Genomic DNA, 5233 nt, shown 5'->3' on the forward strand with positions numbered 1-5233 from the left:
AGGGACAATCCAGTCGAAGTCACAGAACTTAATCCCAAACTTCGACCAGTTCATCCACTAACATGTCCCGCTAAATCATGGCTTAAGGCTTTGCATCCCGTACTATGAGTTAAAGGTTTCGTTAGATCGCGGCCTAAGGCTTTTCAACCCGTACCTAAACCTAACGTTGTGTTTAGACCGAACAAGTCTATTTATTAGGGAACCATTGTAACGAATATAAAACATCACTTTTATTGAATATAATAAAGATTCGTTACAAGTAAAATATTACAGATGGATCCAGGCCTAGTGCCAATATCGAGTCAAAAGACTTTAACTAGTACCGTTTTACAAAAGGAAAGTCAAAAGTACTTCCGGGGCTCCTAACGTCCAGCTTCCACGCTACCCGGTCTCCCGCTATGGTTTCCTGCAACGATAGGTGAGTTTAATGAGTAACCTAATGTCACTCAGTGAGCCAGGCCCCAACTAACAAATACACCCCCTCGCCATCCCAACCCCAAACAATCTAAGTCAAGGAGTTCACCTAACAATAACACAACAATAATAATCATCACTCAAGACATCCCCCCGTGGAAACCCGAGTAACTCAACAAGAATATAAACATAAATAAGATAAGCAGCGGAATATAATCCACCATTAGCATAATGATATAATATATGCTAAAACTCTCGACACCTTAACTACACATCCTCACTCGAGCTTTCTCATCACATACACAACCATGGAACACCTAACTCGCAGCCACAAAGGCACATGGGTTAGAACATCCAACATAACTGACATGTAACCCCGATAAGGTATCACATGACGGAGCATGCTTTCTAGCAACCTCTCCGTACAGAGCATGCTTTACACAACCTCTCTGCCTAGCCGCGTAGGGACATACTCTAGCAACCTTCCTTGCCGCAAACTAACATGAAGCACCCACCAAGGATACCACATGACGGAGCATGCTTTCTAGCAACCTCCCCGTACAAAGCATGCTTTATGCAACCTCTCTGCCAAGCCGCGTAGGGACATGCTTACGTAACCTTCCTTGCCGCATAACACCCAGAGCACAAGCCTAGCATTGCTGATCAGGCAAGCTATCCGCAAAGCTCGATACTAAACTCTAGTACCAGCAATCCGGCCTATATGGCCTAGGAGGCTAAGTACAACACTAACTAGGAACTCAGCGTATATGGCCTAGATCCCCTACTAACTCAACCATACACGTACTAGCAATTCGGTCTATATGACCTAAGTTGCCTTGTACTAACATCTAATCAACTAAAACAACAACATCACAATCAATGCATGCAAACCGATAATAACGCAATAGCAATAATTATCTACGCATGCAATCTAACAACCTAGCAATCAACCCAAGATAGATTCCAGAATACCTATCTATCCACAACCTAGCGATATTATCTAAGGGTTTGCATCGCTAACTAACCAAGCAACCTAACCATTAGCATGCTACTACGATTCCCAAGCAATAACTAAGCATGCTATCAACACAATCAATCAAACCACAACTATTAACTAATCAAACCGTTACTCAGTTAGACCCGGCCTCTTGCCATAATCCAACTTCCAAGTAACGGGAACCTGCATGAAAACAAGTCAGCAATCAATTGCCGTGACTCACAGTGTTTGGTTCGTTGTGGCTTTGACCCCTTGCCTGAATCCTCGACCAAAACCCCTTTCTTGAACTCCTCAAGTAGCCTCCTGTCCCAAATGACCTCAAAGGCGTGCCTAACCCTGAAAGGCCTTCCTTGAACAACTCTCAACTCAAACAGAAACTCTTCTAGGCAGCGACTCAAAACTGGTGTAGTAACTGATCTCGAAAACTCCCAAAAACTATCAAAACCTCTTGCTTTCTCTCTCTACTTTCTCTCACATTTTTAAACTGATCTGAAGTGGTCTGGATGTGTTGAAATGTTAAGGTGGGCGTGCCTATTTATAGAAGACAGCAGCCAATCACCTTCAGGTTGGTGGCAGCCCGTGTGTCGCTCTTCATGGCTCTGGTTGCATGTGCGGCGGCACCTTGTGCTCCACATGGCGGTCAGCATGATCAGGATGTCATGCAAGGTGACACCACGTCCTCCACATGTCTGATTCGGGCTGGTTGCATGCAGATCGACACCACACCGCCCACATGTCGATCAACATGCTTCGATTGCAGATACGGTGACATCTCGTGCTTCTGCATGTCAGTCCACATGTGCTGCTTCCATGCGTGCAGACACCTCGTGCTTCTGTAGATAGACAGCTTATCAGATGGTTGACACCACTTCCTGATGACATGCATTGAGACACCTCGAGCTTCTCGGTCGATTTACGCGATTTCGACCCTTCCGGCATATTTTCGGCCCGCGATTAATCCCGAGTATTTTTCTGCTCCCGTTCTGATGAGCAGAATAATTTTAATAAACTCTAGTGGAATTCTTACCTTGACGGAAAATATTTTCCAAGCCTCCAGCTTCCTCGGAAAATTCCATAATACCAAAATTAGGGTTTTTTGCCCAATTTCGGGTTTTCCCGCCGTGCTTCGATCCCGTCGTATTAACTTCCCGTCCTACTTGACTCCCGTCGTATTAACTTCCCGTCCTGCTTGACTCCCATCCTGCTTCCGACTTATGATGTCTCTGAATTAATATTCCACTGATACGATGTTTTGCGGATTACTTTGGGCTGAAGAAACGCTGTGCTTCAGAAACGTCGTGCTTCTAAAACGTCGTGCTTCCAAAAATGTTTTGCTTCCAAAACGTCCATCTGATCAATCAAAGACATCTTCTAACTATGGTCGAACAACTTATTCGACTCATAGTTCACTCACGATCAATTCTTCAACCACCTCGTTCTTCGAAATTTCCCGATCGATCTTTATCGCCCGCGATTCGACCACCAAGTTGATGTTCGACCAATCTTCTGTCTCGACCATTCTTATCCCAAAGGGCGGGTTATCACATCGCCTATCTCGACCTTCGATCTCTCGCCTATGCTTCTCCTTCATCGAGTCAAGATAGCTATGAATAGCGACCTTCTCCGCCTTTGCAGCAGCAAACTTCGTCTTCTACTCCTCGATCTCTGCTTCGCACTACCTCTCCACCTCCCGATCAACCTCCAACTCACCTCGAAGCCCAACTCACCTCGAAGCTGTTGGATCGTGTGAAGATGACCCGCGATCTCCTCCTTACTTGCTAAATTTTGTAAGGTAGTATTACTAACTCCTTGAAAAATACCAAGAATTACTAAGTGTAATTTGAATATTATATTTATGTATATAACGGCTGCACGTTTTACATGAGTACTTTATTAACATGTGCTATGCATTTCATGAGTATATTTTCGTATTTCCAAGTGTTTATTTGGCTTTAGTAAACCTAGTAGGGAGCTCGCATCCTTCCGCTCTGATCTTACGCCAGATCGCAGCGAGGGAATCAGGATTCTCAAGGATAGGAATCTCATTATCGTATGAAAACGCCCACGAAGAGGCTTCGGGCACGCTCGAAAGACGGGCACCGGAGTTAATCCGCGAAGTACCTTCACCAGAAACAGTAACGGTGGAGGGAGGCCCGAGCTCGAAGACCCCGAAATGACAGTGTTAATCTCCTCCAAGACCCGACGTCGACGCCGGTGAGTCAATGAATCGACCTCGTCGTTAAGAGCTCGATCGCCAGCAGAAATCGCTGAGTTATCCGATGCCATACGATTCCCGCCGGCAGGGACAGCAATCAACACCGGCCTAGCCAGAAGGCCAGGAGATTGAGCCTGCGGCCTCGATCTGAGAACCGGCGTGCGCTGAACTTTCTGAGCTCGCTCTAACGACCCGACCTCTGAAGACTCATCAGGACGATCGAGCAACACCTCCTTCTCCTTCTTCCCTAAAAACAAAATGAACCTCGAAGGATTTAGAATCGCGCTAATGAAGTATCTCAAAATCGTGTCAAGAGAAGGACAACTTACTCTTGTTGCCACGACCTTTCTTGGGCCGAACGGGAGCCACCAAGGCAACAGGACTAGCACGGTTCACACCCGGTGGGAGAGCATAAGCAGTTCGAATTCGGTCATGAGTAAAAGCGAGCCATCGAGGACTACCACGTCGCAAAGTATCCATTAACCCACGAAGCTCGGGAGTCATGGGCGCAGGGCCGAAGGGCTCTACAGATAAAAAAACTGAGGAGACTTTTAGGGCAAAAGACCATCAGGAGCAGACATTATTCACAAAGAAGAAGAAAAAAAAAAAAATTTACCAGTGTCGTCGAACCATTCCCTAGGGATCCTCTCAAAGTCAAAATCTCCGACCAACGCCGGGTTAACCTTAAAAACAAAGAACTTTTCAATCCATCGATCATCTTTATTGGGAATGCCTTCAATAATAACACGACCAGAGCGAGGAGCAAGAATCATCGTGCCAGGAAAGCCATTGTTCCGCTTTATAACGAACCAATTGCTTCAACTCCCTGAGTCCGAACTCAAGACCTTCCTCCCGAGCTCGAACCTAGGAGGCCAAGAAATAGCAAAAAAACTTAGGAGCCATCTGGGTAAACGCCATCTTAAGCTCCGCCAACGCCTCAAGAAGAAAACGAGGAAGAGGAAACGATAAGCCACCGTCCTCGAAATGCGACATATAGGCTCCACAGTACCCCGGTCTCACGGTCTCCGGAGTTTCGCCGTCTTCTGGAAGTTCAATTTCGACGGTATAATCAACCCCCCAGAGTTCGTAGATAGCCTCTATTGCCCCTTTATCTTATAAGTCAATCTTTGAAGGACCTTAGTAAAAACTATTTTCTTTTTGAATTATTTTTAATTCGAAAAGCTGGTTGATTACATTTTTGTCCCTGATTATGAACCCTAAATATCTATGAATCAGTTTCTATTTACTAATTCTCCCATTTTTCATTTTCTTTCTATCTTCCTCAACGCCTCTTTTCTCTTCCTCTCTGCAACTTCTCTTTTTTTTTTGTTTCTTCTCCTTTCTTCTTCGATATAAAATCCGATAGTGAAGATTTCTTCTTTCTTTCTTCGTTTTATATCTAATAACCACATAATCAAAGATGGCAGAGAAGCTACAACGGTTATAAAGTGCATGTGGTTGAACATGATATTAGATCTGAAAACCAGAAAAAGAAACAGATCCACGGTGGCTCAGCCTGATGTGGCGACGAAGAAGGTGGCAAAAACAAAGAAAGAGATTGGATATTCTTAAGATCTACTTAGTTTTAGGGTTTTTATTGTTCTGGT

This window comes from Brassica oleracea, chromosome C9 (assembly GCF_000695525.1).
Source record: "Brassica oleracea var. oleracea cultivar TO1000 chromosome C9, BOL, whole genome shotgun sequence".
NCBI lineage: Eukaryota > Viridiplantae > Streptophyta > Magnoliopsida > Brassicales > Brassicaceae > Brassica > Brassica oleracea.